Here is a 25,142-nt window from a genome sequence, read left to right on the forward strand (position 1 = left end):
TTGTTCCTCTTCAGGTACTTTAGGATATTCTTGGTCGCAGTCCAATGCGTCTCTCCTGGGTTAGATTGGTATCGGCTTGTAGCACTCAAGGCATACGATACATCCGGCCTAGTATATATCATGGCATACATGATTGATCCAATAAGCAAAGCATATGAAATCTGATTCAACCTTTCTCGCTCTTCGGGTGTTTGTGGACACTACTTCTTGCTGAGAGTTATGCCATATGACATAGGTAGGTGCCCTCTTTTGGCCCCCTCCATGTTGAATCGTGCCAGTACCTTATCACTATAAGTACTTTGGCTCAATCCAATCATCCTTTTATATCTATCCCGATAGATCTTGATGCCCAATATGTACTGTGCCTCTCCAAATTCCTTCATTGAAAAACACTTTCCAAGCCAATTCTTTACAAACTCCAACATTGGAATGTTGTTTCCAATGAGCAATATGTCATTGACATATAAGACGAGGAATGCGATGTCACTCCCACCGACCTTCTTGTAAACACAAGATTCATCTGGATACTTTATAAAACCAAACTTACTAATGGCTTCATCGAATCGCAGATTCCAACTTCTGCTTGCCTGCTTTAACCCATAAATGGACTTTATAAGCTTGCATACCTTCCGGCTGTGTCATATACACAATTTCTTCCAAAATCCCATTAAGGAAGGAGATTTTGACATCCATTTACCATATTTCATAATCATAATATGCGTCAATTACTAGGATAATCCGGACGGACTTAAGTATGGCAACTGGTGAAAAGGTTTCATCATAATCAACGTCGTGAATTTTCCTGTAACCTTTTGCCACCAATCTAGCTTTGTATATAGATACATTTCCATCTTTGTCAGTTTTCAACTTGAAAATCCATTTGCAACCAATAGGTGTGTAACCTTCGGGCAAATCAGCCAAGTTCCAGACTTGATTTTCAAACATAGAGTTCATCTTGGATTTCAAGGACTCTTGCCATTTTGCAGAGTCGGGGCTCGTCATAGCTTGTTTTTACATCGCTGGCTCATCTCCATCCATAATTAAGATGTCTTGATCTTCGGTTAAGACAACACCGAGGTATCTGTCTGGTTGAGATCTTGGCCGTTGCGACCTGCGTAGGGTAATAGGTTTAGCATTTGCATTGTCGGTTTGACTCTGACCAATGTCAACAGCTGCTTCTAAAGCACTTTGATTGTCATTTTTTTCAGGTTAACTTTGTTGCTCATTCTCTCGAACTTCATCGAGTTTGATTTTCCTCCCACTTGTCATTTTGGAAAGGTGTTCCTTCTCCAAAAAGACACCATCACGAGCAACAAACACTTTGTTCTCGAATTTGTTGTAGAAGTAATACCCTTTAGTTTCTTTTGGGTATCCCACAAAGAAACACTTGTCTGATTTTGGGTGAATTTTGTCAGAGATTAACCTCTTGACATATGCTTCGCAACCCTAAATCTTAAGAAAAGACAACCGTGGAGGTTTCTTCGTCCATAATTCATATGGAGTCTTTTCGACAGCTTTTGATGGAGCTCAGTTCAGTGTTAGTGTCGCGGTTAGAAGTGCGTGTCCCCAGAAAGAGATAGGAAGATCACTAAGACCCATCATTGATCGGACCATGTCTAACAAGGTTCAATTCCTGCTCTCGGACACTCTGTTCCATTGTGGAGTTTCGGGAGGTATTAATTTTGAGAGAATGCCATTTTCTTTCAGATGATCGTCGAATTCATGGCTCAAGTACTCGCCACCTCGATCCGATCGAAGTGCTTTGATTTTCTTGCCAAGCTGATTTCCTACTTCACTTTCTAACTCTTTGAATTTCTCAAAAGATTCAGATTTGTTCGATATTTCCTCAAAAGATTCAGATTTGTTCGACATAAGGTAGACATAACCATATCTACTATAGTCGTCCGTGAAGGTGATGAAATATCGATAACCATGCCTTGCAGCTGTACTCATTGGTCCACATACATCCGTATGTATAAGACCTAATAAGTCACTAGACCTTTCTCCTAACTTGGAGAATGGTTGCTTTATCATCTTGCCTAATAAACATCCTTCGCAATTTTCAAACGACTCTAAGTCGAATGAGTCAAGAATACCTTCATGAAGAAGTTTCTTGATGCGTTTGTTGTTAATGTGGCCAAGACAACAATGCCACAAGTAGGTTTGATTCGACTCAATGGTCTTAGCCTTTTTTGGTGGTATCATTAACATTTGTCTATTCACATATAAAATATGTAATCTAATAGAACATATAAGCAAGACATTCAAAACAACCATTGTTATAGTCTTACGATCAAATAATTCGGCGTCCAATGCCATAGATCAAAATATGTTCAAAGCATAATAAACAAGAATTAGTTCATTACATGCCAAAGACAAATGATGTGCCTACAAGCACGACGAAAAGACCGTCTTCATCGTCCGCTCACAGTTGCACATCCACTTGTGAAGCCCTTCTCACTTGGTCCCTGAAAATGGGAGCATAAAGTGAGTTAACCATGGTATCCAATACCTATGAATAGCTTTATACACAAGTGTTAATGAAGATACCTGAGGTAGATGAAACATTCCTCTCTACCTCATCCCTTTGGAAGATCTTGCATTCCCTCTTGTAGTGTCCTTGCCCACCACAATAGAAGCATCGCATCTTCGTTTTGTTCTTGAACTCCTTCTTCTTTGCTCTTAAGGGCCTTTTGGTTGCTCCATAGGAGGTGGCTTGGCATAGTAGCTGCACCACATTTCTTAAAGAGTGTGACTCCTTTCCCGCAGCTATATGCAACCTAAGTGCATCATAGCCCGAGTGGAGTGAAGCAAGCAAGATATGACCCGCCATCTCATTCTCCAACGGGGTTCCTAGAGGCTCCATGTGCTTGAAGAGCCTAGTCATTCTAAGCACATGAGGTTGGAGGGGCATACCAGGTCTCAACTTGGTTTGTAGACCCACCAAAGCTGGCACCTCTCCTTAGCAAGGCAACCCTCTTTCGGTAGCTTTATCTTCATGTTTGAGAGTGACCTAGTCACATCAAACACGAGTCAATCATAGTTTCCATTAAGACTCTTGGTGACTCTCACATTGACATTGTCCTCAAGTGCTTTAAGGAACATGTCCAGAAAATAGGAGGAGAACTTTTCCTTCCAAGCTTCCAAGATGGAATTAGCAGTAGGGTTTCGTAGTGACCCGACACTACGCGGAAGGAAACCCACCAAGACTCGCCCCTTAATTAAAGCAATTAACAAGCATAATAAACTTAATCAAACAAGATTAAGAACAAGAATTATACCTTTGACGCGTGCTTCGCTCCCAAAGAGCTCTTACTTCAAAATCCCGAAAAGACGAGATCTCCGACGGATCGTACCCTCGACCCGACCCGAGCGTCCTAAGTCTTGAAGGTTAGTCAAGACTGGGACAAAATAACTATGAGTTTTACGAATCAAAGGTTTACTCTTTCTTAGAGTTGCCTTTTTAATTCCACTCAAGGTTGTTCATTTCCCAATACCTAATCTTGGTATTTATAAGGAAATGAACCCTTGAATTCCAATCTCCCATCAATGTGGGAGAGTTGGTAAAATGATAATTATTTAATTCCAAAATTAAATGATTAATCAATTCAATCACAAATCGACACATGGCACAATAATAGAGAAAGCCAAGTGAGGACCAAGGCTTGGGGGGACCATTGCCTTGATCCCCAAGGCCATGAATTGGTCCCCACACACAATGCCCAAAACCGGGTCAAGGTGGGCTAGTTGGCTGCCAGCTAGCGTGCCAGCTAGCATCGCCTTGCTGCCCAGCACCCAGCCAGCCAGCCAGTGCATGCTGTTGCTGGGCTGTGCTAGTGCTACGTGCTGGCGCTGGTGCGTGCCAGTGCAATGCGCTGGTGCGTACCAGTGCAATGCGCTGGTGCGTGCTGGCACTGGTGCTATGCATCGCACCATTGTCTTGCACCATTGCTAGCATGGCCCAGCATGCGTGCTGCTAGCGAGCCACGCATGCTGGCCTCTTGCTTCGCCAGCCAGACGCATCACACTCGCACACCATGCGCGCCACGCATCAGCCCCTCTCGCACGCAATTCCTAGCATGCGTGCTGCTAGCAAGCCACGCATGCTTGGCTTGACGCTGCTAGCTTGCTAGCTCCCCTCGCACACACTCGCACATCCACACTCATCAGCCTCGGCCACGCACCATGCACCATGCACGCACATGCCTCGGCCAAGCACCGCGCACCACGCATGCGCCAGTGCCTAGCACTAGTTGTGCTTGGTGCGTGTGGTCCTGCCATGCGCCCAGCATTGTGCTAGGGCCGCGACGGCACCAGGCCATCCTAGGGCACGCATGGTGCGCCTAGTGATGCTGCCTGGGCTGCGATGGTGCCCAGCCATTCTAGGGCACGCATGGTGCTCCTAGTGATGCTGATTGGCTTGCGATGGTGTGCTATGGTGCGCATAGCACTTGCGATGGGCTGGGATGGTGTGCTATGGCGCGCATAGCACTTGCGATGGGATGCGATGGTGTGCTATGGTGCGCATAGCACTTGCGATGGGCTGCTTAGCACACCAAGTGCGCTTGGGCTTGTGCCTAGCCATGCTAGGTGCATGCTAGCCTGAACTAGCCTAGAATCCACATGGCTAAGCCAGTGTGGTGCTAGGACTATGTTCGTACTTGTCGCTTTGTGATTTTGCGACGCTTGGTCTCGACGCCTTAGGCTCGATTTCCGACGTTTGTATTCGTAAAACTCTGTTGACTCATTAAATCCTTTCGGATTAATTCGTCGTCTCGGATCGGTGATTCGATTGGGTTCAACCCGAAGGGTTCAGTTAAGATTAAGCTGTAACATCAATTGCACATTGATGTTACTGATCGGAAGCGGCCTATATCTAGGCATTCCGATCACTTGACCTTACTGAAGAATCTCCACTACCACGACATCTAAGGACTCCTTACCGATATCGTTGAGCTTAACCAAGACCAACTTGTATACCTAGTATACCTTACGTTCCTAGGGAAGTAGTGATGCCTCGCTTTGGCGTAGCCCATCACTACGCGCATTAGTTCGGTAAGTGTTGTTCTTGGAATGGCAAATTTGGCCCAATTTTATATGGACCTAGGGTTTCTATTTTGGTTGATTTAAGTGAACTTAATTAATCATCACAACATTCGAAATCCTAAACATGCATCTATCATACCATTCATTCATATATAAACATAATTATATATATAGAAAACAAAAGTAAGAGATGCATTTGGCAACTAGCATGACCCCTTGAGTCTTCGAGTTTTCAAGGGTCTTCATTGCATCCTCTTGGCTTGTCTTTTTAGAAATGCCGCCTTTAAGACATCTCCACCAATAGAAATTTCTAGCTATTATGATTAGGACTAATCTAAATATTAAGGTACAAAAATACGCAACAGTACGCAGACCGTATTTAGATTTACAAAAACACATAACGGATCGCAATCTGTATTTACTATCCTAATCGGGCCCCACTAGTTGCCATTTTCACAAAACCTGTGATACAGTATACATTCCATTCATCCATTCACTATTTGTGAATGGCCCATGCAATTTACAACGTAAAACAAGTAACAATGCATAACACGCGCAAACTAGTAACTAACTTAGGTGGTTAATCCGATTAACGCGCCTAATTAAAACTAGTCAAAGTTGTTAACCGATTATGTGATTAAATGCAATAAAATTAGCTCAAGTAATCAACGAAGCTCCCACTAAATTCCGCATCCAACTTAATTAATCCAATTAATTAAGCCGGTTAACCCAAATTTTGCCAAATTATTTTGCAATTGCCGGCAAAACCGAGGCATAGCCTCGTTAAATAATTAAATAAATAATTAAAACGGCAAAGAACACAAAATTGTATAGCACCTCGATTCCCGAGTGCCTAGCACCGAGCCCCGAGGCTCGGTGTGCTAGGCACCAAGGTGCGGCTGCCATGCGTGGCTACTACCCCTCGCACACCCCTTGATGCGCCAAGCACGTGGAAGTGGCTAACAGCATCGCTTGCGCGTAATGCTGGCCACATCAGCGTGCTTGCGTGCAAGCAAGACGTGGCCTCAAAGGCCCTAAAGTGTGTTGGGTTGCTAGGAACCAAGGCCTTGACATTGCGCGCATGGGTGCTGGCATGCCTAGCTAGCAGCGCATGCCACGCAAGCTAACACGTTGATGGCGCTGGCAGCGGGTGGCTGGCCTGCTAGCACTTGCAAGCCTCGCTACCTGGCAGCATTTGCGGGCAAGCTCCAGCTCCATGCAACACCCCACATCGCAGCACATGCACTCCTATCGTAGCACCAAGTGTGCACCGTTCTCGCACACACCACATAATAGTGCACCATCATAGCATAGCAGCCCACACACGCACCTTGGCAGCCACCTGTGGGTTACGTGAGCAGCCCAGCTAGCCGAAGGGTGTGTGTTTGGGCGGTCTTTGCCTCGATTTGCGTGCACTCATCTCGGGATTTATTCCCGATTTATGTGTGATAACAAAAATTAATTCTAAATTTATTTTAGAACCAATTTTGAGCAAAATGAAAATAAAACAAGTCCAACTTAAATAAATTCAATTTTAGTGCACAAACAAAAATCAATTCAAGAACCATTCTTTACATTATTTTTTGTTCATCTTGATACTACAAAATTGAAGGACTATACCCACAATTAATTTAACCATACATAAATTAATAATGAGATTTGACAAAATTAAAGGGGTTGGAAAAATGAACTCATTCATCTAATGAAAAATTTCCAACACTAACTTGTGTAAAGATTGAAAAATTACATCTTCTAATATGAAGATCAATTAAATTTCAATCACAAGTTTTGAACTTCAAGAATTTAATCAACTCAAAATGATAAAATTCAATACTTAGTTCAACATGGAATTTTGAAAGTAAAGTTCCAATCAAATAAACAATTAAAGATTGGATCTTTAACATTTTTAGGGATTTCAAAATTACAAATTCACCATAAACATTCACACTTGAAGCAATTAATTCGCAAAGATGTGAAATTGCAAGTTTATGTGAAAAAGAACTCACCAAATTAAGCATCAAATATGACTTCATAAACATGCTTAATAAGGTTTATTATTGCAGTAGATTAATGATGTAACCATACACCCATTAACATGCCATAATTAATCAAGGTTTGAAGATTTAAAATTTTTTGTCAAAAACGAAAAACACCTCAAAAACTTTTTTCTAGGTGGATTTTGGCTTCTGGACAGTGTTCAAAGAGGGTCAAAAACAATTTAGAACATCGATTCCACCCAAAAATCACTATTTTTGGATCGAAATCTGGGGTCGTGAGCCAAAATTAGTATAAATACGAGATTAAAACTAATTTAAAACGAGCTTCTAATCTAATTAGAAAGAAAACCCATAAATTCAAATCCATTTTAAATCACCTCAATTAATTATTAGTTACAATAATTAAAATGAGCACGGCTCCGATACCGTTGTTGGGTTTCGTAGTGTCCGACACTACGCGGAATGAAACCCGCCCAAGACCCGCACACTAATTAATGTAACTAAACATGCAATCACATAATTAAACAACAAAAGAGAGAGAAAGAGAAAAGACGATCTTACCCTTGACGCGTGCTTCGCTCTCTTACAAGCTCTTACTTGAAAGCTCTAGCTTTGCAAGTGCGTAAGCCTCCGACGGCTCGCACCCTCGATCCCACCTGAACGGTCTCTACCCCGAAGGTTAGCCGGGGCTAGAACAAGGAAGTACTAGAGTACTACGAACTTAAAGGTTTTCTCACTTATAAAGAGATGCCTTATTGAGTTCAACTCAAGTGCTTCTTCCCAAACCCAAAACATATGTATTTATAGGGAAGAGAGTCTTAATTTCCCATTTCCAATCAATGTGGGAGAATTGCATTTTGCTCAATTTATTTTAATCCAAAAACAAATTAAAATGCAAATGAATCAACAAGCGCCAAGTGGCAAATGGTGAGCAAGGGTAGGTGAGGACCACTAAGGAGGGGGGGGGGACCAAACACCACTTGCTCCCCAAGCAAGTCACCAAGACCGGTCCCCACTTTGGCCAGATAGTAGCTAACACACAGTTGGCGCCTAGCACCAAGGTTGGGTTGGCTAGCCAGCTTGCACACGCATGCGTGCAGCAAGCAGGCCACGCACGCAATGCGGGCTGCTGCTGCTGCTGCGTTGCGTGTGCTGGGCGATGCCCAGCTACTGCGATGCTGCGAGTGGCTGGGTGCGAGGCCCAACATGCTAGCACGCTAGCATGTATGGCGCGCCAGCTACTAGCTTGCTTGCGGCCCATGCCCCAGCCCTGCAAGCATGCTCGGCCAGCAAGCCTAGCACGCATATGCATGCTTGGCTTGTGACATGCCTTCCGATGCGGTTAAAAGCCTAGGCTAGCCTAGCACTCGCATGGCTAGGCCAATGCGAGGCTACGGCTTAGCTCATACTTGTCTCTTGCTTGATTTCTCGTTTATTTGAATTCTAAATTCGACTCGACTTATGACGCTCGGTTTCGACGCTCTAAGATCGATATCCGACGTCTTTGTTCGTAATACTCTAATGACTCATCTAATCTTTTGGATTGATTTGTTGTCTCGGATCGGTTACTGGATTGAGGTGCGACCCGATGGGTTCAGTCAATATTAAGCTGTAATATTAATTATACATTAATATTAATGATCGGAAGCGGCCTCCACCTAGGCATTCCGATCACTTGACCTCTCTCAAGAATTAGCTTTCTAATAATTCCTAACCCTCTATCGGAATAATACACTTGTTGGAAGGACACCATTCCTTTCACCTTGATAGACTTTTGGGGCATGAACCTTAGGTCGAATTGAGCTAAGTTCACTATCCATCTTGATATTCTTCCATTAAGTGTAGATTTCTCAAAGAGATACGTGAGGGGATCCATTCGAGACACTACATGGATTGTATGGACAAGCATGTAATGTCTTAACTTAGTTGTGGCCCACACAAGTGCAAGGCACAACTTTTTGAGTGATGTGTAGTGGACTTCATATTCAAGCATCTTCTTACTTAGATAGTATATGGAATTTTCCTTTTCTTTTACTTCTTGTGCAAGCATAACCCCATTGTTTCTTTGGTGACTGTCAAGTATAGGCGAAGAGGAATGTCAGGTAGTGTTGGCGCTAGTACAGGAGGATTTGTAAGGTAGGCTTTGATCTTATCAAAGGCTTCTTGGCACTCATCGTCCCATACTACCGGCACATTCTTTTTGAGTTTCTTGAATATTGGTTCACATATCATGGTGAGCTTTGATATGAACCTACATATGTATTACAAACGGCCAATAAATCCTTGCATTTGCTTCTCGGTTATGGGCGGTGGCATAGACATGATAGCCTTGATTTTAGTGGGATGTATCTCAATTCCTCTAGAGCTAATGACATAGCCTAGAAGTGTTCCTGAGGTAGCTCCAAATGCACACTTAGTGGGATTTAGCCTCATGTTGTATTTTCTAAGCCTTTCAAAGAATTTTCTCAAGGCTATTTGGTGTCTAGGGCGATCCTTGGATTTCACAATCACATCATCCACATACACCCTCGACTTCTTTATGCATCATATCATGGAGTAAGGCAGTTGCTGCTCTTTGGTACGTTGCACCCGCGGTTTTCAACCCGAATAGCAATAAGTGCCCCATGGTGTTATGAAGGTTGTCTTTTCCATGTCTTCTTCTGCCATGAGAATCTGGTTGTAACCCACATACCCATCCATAAATGAGAGAAGTGCATGATTGGCTGTATTATCTACTAGAATTTCGATTTGTGGTAGAGGGAAATCGTCCTTTGGGCTAGCCTTGTTGAGATCCTTGTAGTCGCCACACATTCGTACTCTACCATCCTTCTTGGGAATCGGTACCACGTTAGCGACCCATATCATTCTGGATACTTGGATACCTTGATAAAACCTACAGGTATTTGTTTTTGGATTTCTTCCTTTTTTTTAAGTGCTACGTCGGGTTTCATTCGACACAACTTTTTTTTTACAAGTTTCATTCCCGGAATTAGTAGTATAGTATGTTGAGCAATTTCTCTGCTTATACCCGGCATATCTTCATATGACCAAGCAAAGACATCAATGAATTCAACAAGTAGATTTATTAATTCAGTTCTTTCTTCTTGATTTAAAGTTAAGCCAATTTTAACTTCTCTTTTAATGATGGGATCTTTTGAGATATTGACTGTTTCAGTTTCTTCAATTACTGCTGTTTTATTCTCAAGCTCTTCAATTGCTTTAATTATTTATTTGTCATTTTCATTATTAGCAAATCAATGCTTGTCATCTTGGGTAAGGGAATAACACGAGGAGTAAGCGGAAGAAGACATATTATTAAACTCTTGAATCATTACATCAAAAAGAGAAAGGTCCGCTGGGACCTGGCTACTAACTATCCGAGGGGTAGACTTGACAATAGGGGGCGCAACTACAAGAGACTTAGAAGACCCGATAATAGAAGACTCAAACTCGAACTCGAACTCAGACTCTGACTCAGACGACTCGGACTCATCAAACATAGGTCCTTCTCCTGTGGTTATGGATATCCTCCTTCCACTTGGTGTAGTCACCTTCACGATCTTGCGCCATCCATTGAGTAGTCCTTTTGTCGGGGTAATGAGCTTGGAGGGGTCAAAGTTTTCCCTTTGTAGCACAGTTTGTATAAGTGCGGAGTGATCGTCGACGCACTTAGGCTCATTTTTCTCGTACCCAAAGAGGAGACCCATGACATTAAAGTCAAAGCATGGAGGTCCTCGTTCCTCATAAATAGGAGCAGGGATTTCATCTAGAAAGTTGCAATCTAAAAATATCTCGAACCCAGGCTAGCGTATCCCATTCCTTAAGGGAATTTTCGTAGCATGGGTAGTCTTCTCCTTACTTTATAAATTGTCCATTTAAGGTGAAAGGGTATGGATCTATTGGCATTACATCTTTCTGGGTACTAGCTCTTCTTCGTGAATTGGACTTCTCCCAGGCTCGCTTAAGGTCTTCCGGAGTTGGTTCGAAACCAAGTCCAAATGTATCCATTTTAGGGAGGCTAGGTAGTCCCATCCGCTTAGCTATTCCTTCTTTCCTTAGGTAATTCCAGGAAATTGCCCTTGTCTTTTAAGGATAGCATTGACCACGATATTTGAGTGGGGGTTATAGTCAAGAGGGGTCTTTTCATCTTCTTCGATAAAAGAGACCTCTTTGGCGTTAAAACCCCACAAATATTTGTCATTTTTATCGTGCTCCACATGAATGATTGGTTTATCAATCGCTTTGATTCTCATTGGGGAAGCATTGATTGTGATAAGAATTCCTCCAACTATCGCCTTTACTTGTTGAAGAAGGAAAGACCTTAAGGTCATGAAGCCAAGGTCGTCCCAACAACAAGTTGAATGAATCCTTGATGTCTACTACTTGAAAATTAGTGCTATGCTTAATAACTCCTACAGTGATGTTCATGGTGATGGTTCCAAGGGCTTGGTGACGAGTATTGTAATACCCCGTATTTTTATGTATATTATAAATTATTTAATTTATTTACAAAATATATTTTGGTTCAAATTATTTTAATTATTGGATTACAATTAAAACAAGATTTAATTTTTAGGTCAATAGATATTCTATCCCATGTAGCCCATTTTTAGAATAAACCCAATCATCCTATTTATATATTTGGACCAACTATTTCATTATTCAAGTTAAGTTTCATAAAGCCCAAACCTACCCTAACTTACTCTACACTACAAATACTCCATTTATCCCCAAATTTTCCACACAAAAATTAAAGGGTAAGTTTTAATTTCTTCTATTTCTTATCTTTTCCTTTATTTTCTCTTTCCTTCTTCTTTCTTTTCTTTTGGTCTCACGTAGGAGTACAACTCCTTTTCTTTTCTTTCATTTGTGAACAAGCAAGCCAATACTCTTCCATGATGCCACGTCATCATTACCCCTCCAACAGGACCACCTGCCGCCACCAAAACACCTCCTATCGTTGGCCAGCAGTGGCTGGCGAGCGACCAACCGACCTCCCCTCCATAAGCGATCCTTTCTCTTTCCTTTTCCCCTCCTTTATTTCACTAGCGTATAATTATATATATGTGGTTTTTTTGGTTTTTAATTTATTGAAACATGTTTATAGTATCAAATCATGTTTTAATGGTTTAAAAGTATAATTTAAGTTTATTAGTTTGTGTTTATTTTTCAGATTTCACAATTTATAAAGTTAGGGTTTTAAATTTATTCAAGACTTAATTTTTAGGGTTCTAGTATCAATTAATTTGGGGGTTTTATATAACTCATGTTTCTAATTATAATTGGGCATATAAAATATGTTTTGATGAAGTTTTAATAGGTTTTGATTATTTTCAAGTGCTGAAAATCGATTTAAAGTACTAGTTTTGATGATTTTATAAAAAGGATGTAATTACCCATTAAAGAGGATTTTAATTAGGGGTTTTAAAATAATTTTCAGATTATTTTGAGTGGTATAAAGTGACTTTAAGTTGCTGTAAATTGTGTATACAAGGGTAATTGATATTATGTTATTGTCCCTCTATGTAGGAGACTTTGATTTGGATTAGTTGGGCAAAGTTGCAGATTTTGGTAGCTTTTCGAGGTACGTATGCGTACTCAAAAATTTGTATATCGTGTAGAAGCATGCTAGGATTTAATTTAATGATTCTAAATTAGTATCATGGTAGGAATTTGTTGGAAATGGTGATTTGAATTGGTTTGATTGAATTGGAATGGTTGTGATAAAATATATGTGATGCATGATTGGTTGAAATATATTACTTATTGGAATTGGTGATATTGGACTATGAAAGGAATGATGTCCTTTAAACAAGTGTATTATTCCGATAGAGGGTTCGGAATTAATTAGAAAGTTAATGATTCAGTGCGGTCAAGTGATCGGAATGCCTAGCTGGAGGCCGCTTCCGATCAGTAATATTAATGGATAATTAATATTACAACTTAATCTTAACTAAACCCTTTGGGTCACACCCAATCGTGTACCCGAACCAGAACGACGAATTAATCCGAAGGATTAAATAAGTCAATAGAGTATTTATGAACAAAGACGTCGGATTACGAGCTTAGAGCGTCAAAATTGAGCATCGTAAATCGAGTCGAATTTAGTAAACGACAAGACGGAAAAATCAGCCAAACGATAAGTCATAACGTATAGCCCTAGCCTCGAAATGGCCGAGCTAACCGAGGGCTAGGGAAATATGGCTAGCAAGGTTGCCATGCATGCGAGGCATGCCTGCAAGCCCAGCGGCAGCATGCGCGTGGTCGCTTGGGAGCTGCGGCATGCCGAGCTAGCTAGCATGCTAGCATCACTTGCTAGCTGGTGCAGCAAGGCCAGCATCGCTGGTGCACATGCTAGCAGGCTAGCACCAGCCCCGCACCATCACATAGCAAGGCCAGCAACATTAGCTAGCTGGGCCTTGCGCAAGGAAGCAGCACAACAACATCAGCTCGCAAGAGCTTGCGGTAGCAGTGCCAACACGCCCAGCAGCAGCTCGCATGCATGCGTAGCATGCTTGCTAGGATGCACACACACGCAGCCATGCTTGCAGGCCAGCCAAGCTCCAGGCCACCAACTCGGTATGCGTTGGTGCGCAAGGCCTAGCGCCAGCTGGCGTGCGATGATTGGCTTGTGTGTGAGGACCGCTTGCTTGAGGGTTGCTTGTGGAGAAAGGGGAAGGTGGTCTTCCCCTTGTGGTCCTCACCTAAACTCTTGCTCTCCTCATGCCACTTGTCGTTTGGGGATTCATTTGGCTATTTAGTTTTAATTTGGAATTAAATTAAATTCCATTTTGCATTTTTTTCAACTCTCCCACATTGATGGGAGATGGGATTTCAAGGGCTCCTTTCCCTATAAATACCAATCATTTGGCATTGGGAAAGGGCACTTGATTTGGTGAACTTGAAGGGATCTCCAAAGAGAGAAAACCTTTGTTCTAATACTCCAAGCAATTTTTTGGCCAAGCCTCGACTAAGCTTCGGGGTAGAGGCCGGGTCAGTTCGGTAGCGAGGGTGTTAGCTGTTGGAGGTTCGCGCATTTGCGGGTCTCTACACTTTCAAGTCCGAGCTCTAAGTGAGAGCGAAGCACGTTCAAGGGTAATGATTCTTTCTCTCTCTTCTTGTTAATCATGTTATTAAGGTTTTAATACATGCTTTGTTACTTTAATTTATGTGCTGATTTTGGGAGGGTTTCCTTCCGCAAGGTGTTGGACATCACGAAACCCAACAGCAGTATCAGAGCCACGTGCATTTAATTATTGTAACTAATAATTAATTAAGGTGATTTAAATGAATTTAAATTTCTATTTTTTCTTTCTAATTGGATTAGAAGCTCGTTTTAATTAGTTTAATCTCGTATATATACTAATTTTGGCTAAAGAACCCAGATTTCGACCCAAAACTAGTGAATTTTTGGTGGAATCGACATTCTAAATCGTTTTTGCCATACTTTGTGGGTGCTCCAGAAGCAAAAATCCACCTAAAAACATGTTTTTCGAGGGGTTTTTCGTTTTTGTCGAAAAATTTTAAATCTATAAACCTTGATTAATTATGGCATGTTAATGTTAGATTATGTGTATGGTTACACCATTAATCTACTGCAATAATAACCCTTATTAAGCATATTTATGAAGTCATATTTGGTGCTTAATTTAGTGAGCTCATTTTTCACATAAACATGCAATTTCACATTTTTGCAAATTAATTGCTTCAAGTGTGAATGTTTATTGTGAATTTGTATTTTGAAGCCCCTAAAATGTTAAAGATCCAATCTTTAATTGTTTATTTAGTTGGAACTTAACTTTCTAAATTCCATATTGAACTAATTTTTGATTTTAATCATTTTCGAGTTGATTAAAGTCTTAAAATTTCAAACTTTTGATTCAAATTTTTGATTACTCTTCATATTGGAGGAATGTAATTTTTCAAGTTTACACAAGTTAGTGTTGGAAAATTTTTCATTGGATGATTGTGTTTATTTTTCCGAATCCTATTATTTTGTCAAATATCATTATTAATTTATGTTTGGTTAAATTAATTATGAGAATAGCCCTCAATTTTTGTAGCATTAAGGTGGACAAAAATAATTTAAAGAATGGTTCTTGAATTAACTTTGGTTTGTGCAAATAAAATTGAATTTATTTAAGTTGGACTTGTTTTACTTTCATTTTTCTCAATATTGGTCCTAAAATAATTTAGAATAATTTTATATCACACAAAAAATGGGATATAATCCTGAGGCACAAGCACGCAAATCAAGGCACGAAGCCCCAAGCACATCTCTTGGCCAGGAGGGCTGCTTGCGCAGCCCGCATGTGACTGCCGAGGAGTGTGGGGCTGGTGCATCGATGTGTGCGTGAGTGTGTGTGTGTGCGAGCATTGGTGCGCTTGGTGCGGCATTGGTGTGATGCGCGGGCTGCGATGTGCGGCTGCGGACAGCATGAGCTCGCACAGCAGCAGGCCTTTGAGGCCCTCACTTGCTGGCGTTGCAAGCATGCTGGTGCGGCCAGGATGATGCACTTGGTGCGATGATGTTAGCCACATGCAGGTGCTTGGTGCAACAAGTGGATGTGCGAGGGGCAGCAGCCAAGGCTCGGTGCCTAGCAAACCAAGCCTCGTTGCTTGGTGCTAGGCACTCGAGCATCGTAGGGCTATGCGATTTTTGCCAATTTTAATTATTTAAATGAGGCTAGGCCTCGGTTTTTTCCGGCACTTGTAAAATAATTTTGCCAAAATTTGGGTAAACCGGCTTAATTAAATTAATTGGATTAATGTTAATTAAGTTGGATGCGAAATTTAGTGGGAGCTTCATTAATTATCTGAGCTAATTTTATTGCGTTTAATCACATAATCGGTTAACAACTTTGACTAGTTTTAATTAGGCGCATTAATTGGATTAACAACCTAAGTTAGTTACTAGTTTGCACGTGTTTTGCTTTATTGCTTTTTTTGTTTTGTAAAATGCATGGGCCATTCACATTAGTGAATGGATGAATGGAATAGATATTCTAATGTAGGTTTTACAAAATGGCAACTAGTGGGGCCCGACTAGGATAGTAAATACGAACTGCGATCCCTTATGTATTTTTGTAAATCTAAATACGGTCTGTGTACCGTTGCATATTTTTGTACCTTAATATTTAGATTAGTCCTAGTCTTATTAGTAGTTGCATTATTGGTGGTGATGTCTCGAAGACAGCATTTCTATTAAGACGAGCCAAGAGGATGCAACGAAGGCCTTTGAAGATTTTAAGACTCAAGTTCAAGGGGTTATTCTAGTTTCCAAATGCATCTTTAATTATGCTTTATATATTTTGCTTATATAATTGCGATGTTAGATCCATGTTTAGGATTTCGAATGCTGAATGATTAGTTTGGTTCACTTAAATCAGCCAACGTAGAAACCTAAGTCCCAAAGAATATTAAGTTAAATTTGTCATTCCAAAATGACACTTACGGAGCTAATGAATATAGTAATGGGTTGTGCCAAAGTACATCATTACTACTTTCCTAGGGAAGTAAGTTATGTTGGTGCGCTTGCCAAAGCAAGGCATCGCATACACGTTAGTTTTGATTAAACTCAACGATATCAGTAAGGAGTCCTTAGATGTCGTGGCAATGGAGATAAAAAGGTCAAGAAAGCATTAGATGCGACGTTTTATCAAACCAAGAGTATCTTAGAGCTATTAGCAATTGGATTACTTACCTTAAAATTTTAAGTGTTAAGACAAGCCAAAGCATGCTTAATCACTTTTTGATTTTTGGGGTCTTGGAATCATTTTATTCTTGCCGAAATGGGATAATTTTAAATGTGTGGATAAAACGCTTAATAAGATTGAAAATTTGCATGTACGCTTAAAATTTCAAACTTATTGGTTTTACGAATGGTTTTTCATTGCAAATTATTTCAATTGTAGAATCATGTCTGCAACTAATACCAACAACAACCAATTTTCACTCCATTCTATTCTCGTTAAAGAGAAGTTGAATGGGACAAACTTCCTTGATTGGCAAAGGAACTTGCGTATAGTTCTCATGCAAGAGCAAGAGGAATATGTCCTTGATGAGGAAATGCCCGACGCTCCTGATGAGGAGGCCTCTTAGGCTGCCCTAAACCGATGGAACGCTGCCAATCGGGATGTCAAACGCATCATATTGGTCACAATGTCTCAAGATCTCCAAAAGCCCTTCTTTGGAAAGGAGACGACTTTTGAGATCATTTTTGAACTTCAGAATATGTTCCAAGAGCAGGCCCGAACTGAGAGGTTTGAGACCCATAGGCAGATCCTTGAGAGTAAGCTCAAGAAAGGAGAGTCGGTCAGCCCACATGTACCTAAAATGATCGGATTATTTGAGAACATGGAAAGACTCGACACTGGGTACTCAACCGAGATGGCAATTGACATTATTCTCCACTCGTTGCATAAAGGCTATGATCAGTTCAAGATGAACTATAATATGCACAGCATGCAGAAAACCCTCACCGAGCTTCATGGAATGTTGAAGCAAGCCGAGCAAACGCTCAAGGATGAGGGGAAGCATGATATGCTTATGGTCAAAAACGGTAAGTCATTCAAGCGCTCGGGCAAGAAGAAAGGCTATACGGGAAAGGGTAAGAAGACCTTTTCACCTAAGTCAAGAGGTACCAAGGGCAACAAGGAAAAGAAGGTAGTCTTTGCTTAATCCGATTCCGAATGTTTCTACTGCAAGAAGAAGGGACATTGGAAACGAGATTGCCTCAAATTCAAGGAGGATAAGAAGAACAGAACCGTTGCTTCTCGATCAGGTATATATGTTATAGACCGTAACTTTACTAGCAAAGCTTCATGGGTATTAGATACCGGATGTGGCTCACACCTTTGTTCCAATACTCTAGGACTAAGGAAAAGTAGAAGCCTAGTGAAGGGAGAAGTGGAACTCCAGGTCGGCAAAGGAGCAAGGATTGATGCCGTATCCGTTGGGACACTTAGTTTGTCTTTTCCCTCTGGGCTTGTTTTAGAACTTGAACATTGTTATCATGTTCCAAACATTACTAAAAACATTATTTCAATTTCGGCGTTGGACGCCAAGGGATTTGAATTTCGGATAAAAGACAATAGTTGTTCATTTTATCTCGATAATGTTTTATATGGTACAGCACATTCAGAAAATGGTATTTATGTGCTTTCTCTAGACAAACAGGTTTATAATGTTAATGATGCCTGATGAAAGCGGAACTGGTTAGGTCGTTGGACTAACTGTCCCTCTACCAAACAATATTTTTATACCTAAACCTACACTAGACAAGTCTAATGGTAAGTAAAGGGTCGATCCGCAGAGACGGCTAAACTATCGTCAACACTACCACTAATAACTAGGTCAAAGGAGATATGAGGGGTGGATTAAAACAAAAGATGACAGCTAACTAACTACGGAATTAGAACCTAAGAAATAAAGTCACTAGGAAAGGGGAATCAAGCATAATTAATGTGACGAGCACAAGCATAGCAATAGGCATGGACATTCACAATAAAATACAAGGGGTAACTCTTAATCATCTAGGTCTCTCCCGAGCACGCTATACAATTAAACACCCAATCACGGCCAAAGGCTCGTGATCAACTCAAGGGGTTCTCTTCTACCTAAATAGCTCTTTTCCAAGCAACTAAATAGGGTAGTAATTAAATCATGCATTCAATTAGCCAAAGTGAAAGCAAGCATTAACACACCTCAATGAGCACTTCCAAATCATCAAGAAATAACCATACACACCGATATACTAGCACTAATAAAACGCAAACAAACACTATTGATTATCTAATCAGTCAAGTAGATGAAATTGGAGAATTGCCTAACAACCTAGGTCACTCTCGCACACACTAGGCCATTAGACTCTCAACCCCGCCTATGAGGTCGTGGTCAACCAAGCAACGAAATTCTTCTATTAAACTAGCTCACTCTCGCACAACTAGCATAATAGCGATTAAATCATGATATCCATTGGCTAAAAAGACACCAAGCATTAAGCCCTTCATTCTTAGTTCAATACACCAACAATCCCCATCAAACCATCAATAAAGTGTTCATTTTGCACATTAATCAACAATCATCCCTAACCCTAGCTAGGAAACTAAACTAACATGACTAGATAAAAAAAAACAAAGAAACTAAATCCATCTAAACTAACAAGAATAAAGAAGAACAATCAAGAAACCAATTAAACCAAACTAACAAGAACAATTAAACCTAAACAATTAAACTAAGTAAACAAGAAATTATGGAAAACATTAAACTAAGAACAAAATCAATAACAAGAGCAACTTAATCAAAGCAATAATTATAGAAAACAATAAATGAAATAGAGTTTAGAATGCTCTGAAGTATTGAAAAGGAATCCAAAACAATGTCACATTTTGCATCTTCAACCTCTTCAATCCACCATTGAAGCTCTTCACTTTCTCTCTCTAAACTACTCTTAAACTAAATTACAAAACAAAGATAAAACTAAATCTAAGCCCTAATCTAAGTGATAAAATGATGGATAAGGCAAAGGGGTTTCATCTCCTCAAAGAGGAGAGAAGACCCCAAAAACTCCCCCCTTAGGAAGTCTAAGAAGTACTCTATTTATATTACAAGAAGAGAAAGAAAGAAATCCAAAAATTAAGCTCGTAAAAGACCCAGAACCCCGCGCCCGCGGCGGGCATGGCCGCGCTCGCGGTACACAGAGCCGCGCCTGCGGCAAGGCATCTCCAGAAAATTGCAAAGTTGGGGAAAGCAGAGGGCCGCGCCCGCGGCAGAAATAGCCGCGCCCGCGGAGCCTGGCAGCGTCTTGCAGATTCAAACAGTCATAACTTCTGTTCTAGAAATCTTCTTGGGGTGTGCGACCTACCGTTGGAAAGCTCTTCAAGTCTAGTTTCCAACGCAATTTGAATCGCCTCAATCCAATATGTAGATCAAAATATATGGCTGAAAAAGTGAACATGACTCGGTTTAAGGCCTTCTACGAGCTACAAGCTTTCTTGTCTCAAGCTTCTTAGCTTCTTTCTTAGCTTCAAGCTTCTTCTATTGAACTTTCTTTCCTTTTCTCAGGTCATAAGCATCGAATAAAGCGTCAAACACCTACACAAATAGACCAAGAGAGAAAAGAGTGAAAGAACACATAGAAAAACTTGCAAATCAAGCTAGAAACCGAGCAAAAAAGCATATTATTCACAACTAAGGCCTAAAACCATAAACTAGGAAAAATATAACTAAAACAAGACTAAAAGGAATAGAAATAACAAAGAAACACCGAAATAAACCTAAAACTAAGGGAGAAAAACGCCCTAATATGTGTCATAAATGACACTTATCATATTCCCCCAAGCTTAACTCTTGCTCGTCCTCGAGGAAGACAAAACCAAAAGAGAAAAGGATAAGGGTTTATTCAAGCAAGACTATCACACTAAAGGAGACGAGAATGTACACTAACTCACTTTCGTAGGAATCACGGTCAATTTTAGCAACTAAAGACAAGCCCTTTAAACCCCTAGATCGCTCTAGAGGACGAGTGTGCTCTCGTGAGGGTTTCCTAAGAGTTTAACCCACAACTCTTGAAAAAAAAAAACAAGCAAAAAAAGGCAAAGCATAAAAAGGAAAGAAAAAGATGCATAAAAATAAAAACAAAACCACAAGTTCATATTTGGACAAGAGATAGGAACAAGCACCAATGAATGTAAAATTTTCTAAATATACGAATGTATGCACGTTCCAAGATGTCAATGGTTGATTGAAACATAAAATATGCTAAGCATAGAGAACTAATGAGGACTCAATTCACCCTCGTTCCAACCAATCGGGGCACGTTCTCTCCACTAGCTTCACATCAACCCTTAAGCTAGCTTCTCATGATTCCTCGAAGGAACCGGAAAAAGATAAAGAAATGAGAATTATGAGAAGGTCATCCCGACATCTTAACTATGCATACTCTCTCCATAGGTTTGAAGACTATCTCCCTCCACCGGTGTTGACTCAACCCTCAAGGGTCTAAGGGTCTTTTATTGGTTGTAACGTAAGGCTAGGGGTGAAGGCGAGGAAAAAAAAATTGAAAAATTTGGTGTTATTTCCTAAGTGAAGCAAAAGAGTGGCCCTCTCTCAAAAACAAACTTAAGAAGTCACCAAACATCAAACAAAAATACCAACAATGCTAACTCCCCCAAGCTTATTCAACACCAACGCACAAAATATATACAAAACTGAAGGAAATGCTCCCCCCAAGCTTGAACAAAGCATTGTCCTCAATGCTTAAAATAAGGAAGAAAACGAAACCAACTAAAATAGGGAGCCAAGGGAGCATCAAAGTCAAACATGTCATGAGGCGATTTCACATGATAAGGGAATGGAAGTCCGAGGGTGAAATCAGAATTTGCAAGATTGGAACGAATGACAATGTAACCGATCCACTCACTAAACCTTTGCCTCAAGTGAAACACAACAAAAACGTTGAGAAATGGGTATTAGGAACATTGGAGATTGGCTTTGATTTCCCTATTTGTGTGTTCTAATTGAGTTGTGGAGATCTTAATGTAAAACACCATGTTAAACCATTTATTTATGGAGTAATTTAATTTTTTGTAAATTATTATTCCATTTCTATTTAATTGTGGTTTAGTATTAAATAATGAGTCCATTCGATTTGATCATTCAAAGTAGGGTATCAAGACCATGTCTTGGATAAAGAAAAACCTATTAAGTAATGTTGAATATCATATCGAAATTATCCCTAATCGTGGTCATTTGAAAGTTGGACGACTAATAACCGAGTGAGACTAGTGTATAGTATGATTTGTAGCACCGTTTCTTGTGCTACAAGGACAAGATTGTCAAAAATCATTTGCACAGGTATTGGTTTGGAACTATACCGGATCGACTTATGAGAATACTTTAAGAGATTTGACAATCGTCATAAGTATATCGCTCATTATGGCTATCGGAACCTCTTTCCTCGACCATGAGTGTTGTTAGTTCTCTTTTTTGAGTACTAGTCCGCTTTGATGTTGTCAAACGCTGCTGTAAAAGGGGATTATAAAGGCAAAAGTACTAGTTAGGTCCTCTTAGTAAGGGAAGCTAACAATGCAAGACTAGGAATGTCCCCTTATTAACAATAGGGAACATGTCTTTGTTGTTAACAAGGCCTCTCGAAGACCGAAACTGTGAAAATGCATGTCCGTGCTAAGATGGATTTTAGAAATCATCTGCTTATTGACAGTCGAACTCAGAAATCGAGAAACACTTCTGGACGTAATAAGGATGATGAAAAATCTTACCTAATAGTTCATGAAGAGACATTAAGTGACGTAGGAAATGGGCTATACACAATTAGCACACTTGTCCGGAAGGATAAGTGGGAGATTGAAATAAAGGAATGGTGTCCTTCGAACAAGTGTATTATTCCGATAGAGCGTTCGGAATTAATTAGAAAGCTAATTATTTAGTGAAGTCAAGTGATCGGAATGCCTAGCTAGAGGCCACTTCCGATCAGTAATATTAGTGGATAATTAATATTACACCCAATCATGTAACCGAACCGAAACGACGAATTAATCCGAAGGATTAAATGAGTCAATAGAGTATTTACGAACAAAAACGTCGGATTACGAGCTTAGAGTGTCGTAAGTCGAGTCGAATTTATTAAACGACGAGACGGAAAAATCATCCAAACGACAAGTCATAACGTATAGCCCTAGCCTCAGAATGGCCGAGCCAACCAAGGGCTAGGGCAATATGGCTAGCAAGGTTACCATGCATGCAAGGCATGCCCGCAAGCCCAGCCGCAGCATGCGCATGCTGGCTTGGGAGTTGCGGCATGCCGAGCTAGCTAGCATCGCAGGCTAGCTAGCGCAACAAGGCTAGCATCGCTAGCTAGCTGGCGCAACAAGGCCAGCATCGCTGGCTTGCATGCTAGAACCATCCCCGCAACATCACATAGCAAGGCCAGCAGCATTAGCTAGCTAGACCTTACGCGAGGAAGCAGCACAGCAGCATCAGCTCGCAAGAGCTTGCGGTAGCAGCGCCAACACGCCCAGCAACAGCTTGCATGCATGTGTAGTGTGCTTGTTAGGCTGGACGCACACACACCCATGCTGGCAGGCCAGCCAAGCACCAACCCACCAGCTCAGTGTACGTTGGTGCGCAAGGCCTAGCGCTAGCTAGTGTGCGATGATTGGCTTATGTGTGAGGATCGCTTGCTTAAGGGTTGCTTGGGGAGTAAGGGGAAGGTGGTCCTCCCCTTGTGGTCCTCACCTAACCTCTTGCTCTCCTCATGCCACTTGTCGTTTGATGATTCATTTGGCTATTTAATTTTAATTTGGAATTAAATTAAATTCCATTTTGCATTTTTTCCAACTCTCCAACATTGATGGGTGATGGGATTTCAAGGGCTCTTTACCCTATAAATACCAATCATTTGGCATTGGGAAAGGGCACTTGAGTTGTTGAACTTGAAGGGATCTCCAAAGAGAGAAAACATTTGTTCTAATACCCTAAGTAATTTTTGGCCCGGCCCCGACTAAGCTTCAGGGTAGGGGCCGACTCGGTTCGGTAGCGAGGGTGTTAGCCGTTGGTGGTTCGCGCATTTGCGAGACTCTACGCTTTCAAGTCCGATCTCTAAGTGAGAGCGAAGCACGCTTCAAGGGTAATGATTTTTTCTCTCTCTTCTTGTTAATCATGTGATTAAGGTTTTAATACATGCCTAGTTACTTTAATTTGTGTGCGGATTTTGGGTGGTTTTCTTCTGCATGGTGTTGGACATCACGAAACCCAAGAGACTATTGTTATTGAACCATACTTTTATTATTGGAATGATTAAAGCTAGGCATGTTTAATTAAACTAAATGTTTAATTTGGTTTGGAATATGAGAAGGGAATTTTATTATGGTTCATATAATTTTTATTGATGCTTTTAAGCATGGGAATTGAGATATTAAGTGTCTTAGTACACCGGGATAAATTATAATGCAGTGCCTACGTGCAGTTAAGATGTTTATACACCGAGGGATAGGATTTGCGGTGCTTTATGCGCTTAAGGTGTTTCTACACAAAGGTAGCCTTAAAAGGGTTCAACATTAAATTAAATGTGGTCACTAATTGTTCAAGAATTAAATTGGAATGCTTGATTACTTGAATGATTCATATTGGTTGGTTATGTTGACTGATTGTGTTGTGGATTAAGAGTCATCACCAAGTTTAAAAAATATGTAAAACAACGTAAAGTGTAAGAGATTACGCACCAAAACTCTTGGATCGTATATACCTCGAGTATGGACATATGGGGGGAGTTATGGGGTTTTATATTTAACCATAACTTCTACTGGGAGTACAGAACGCTGTATTTTCCTTTTATTATTTTTATGCGCGGGACGTCCTTCACTTTTATGTGACATCTATGCCTACCCGGTTAGCTCCCGGAGTAGTTTACCCCAATTCTTTGGGGTAGGGGTTTGGTGGGAAACTCATTCGATGCGTAATCAAAATAAGTAAAGTAATGAGTCCATGTTGTGTCTATTGTTTGTAGGTTGAACTCTGAGGAAAGGTAAGCTTTGTTGATATTGCTAGGATGTTATCATGTTAGTGTGTTTCCTTTTACGCTTATGTACTTAGCATTACTGATTGTTGTGTTTTGTGTTTATGTTGGCCTTGTATTTATCTTGGCCCTACGACGACCCATTTCTTATGGTGAGTAGTAGGGACAGTTAAAGAGAACTTTTTCAGGTGATGCGGCATATTCATGTTGGGGTTTGAGTGAAGAGCGAATCCTATTCTAGTTTTATCTTGAATATGTGATTATTATTGTTTGTTGGTTTATTATTATCGATTAGTGATACTAACGCGTTGGTTTTAAGTACCTTTGGTTTTGAAAAGGGCCTACAATGGTTCCGAGTTGTGGGTTTGACTTCGTTTGACTTTGACTTGACTATACTTTTGTTTGGTTGGACTATTGGACTTTGACTTTGTTTTGAAAGGTTTTGAAAATGTCTTCCGCTGTGTATCTTTGATAAATGCTTTAGTCGTTATCATGGTAGCGGTAATGCCTTATATTTTCCTATTTCGTATTTTAAAAAGGGCAAAATAGGTATTTTTAAATAA

This window comes from Chenopodium quinoa, unplaced genomic scaffold, assembly GCF_001683475.1.
Source record: "Chenopodium quinoa cultivar QQ74 unplaced genomic scaffold, ASM168347v1, whole genome shotgun sequence".
Classification (NCBI taxonomy): domain Eukaryota; kingdom Viridiplantae; phylum Streptophyta; class Magnoliopsida; order Caryophyllales; family Amaranthaceae; genus Chenopodium; species Chenopodium quinoa.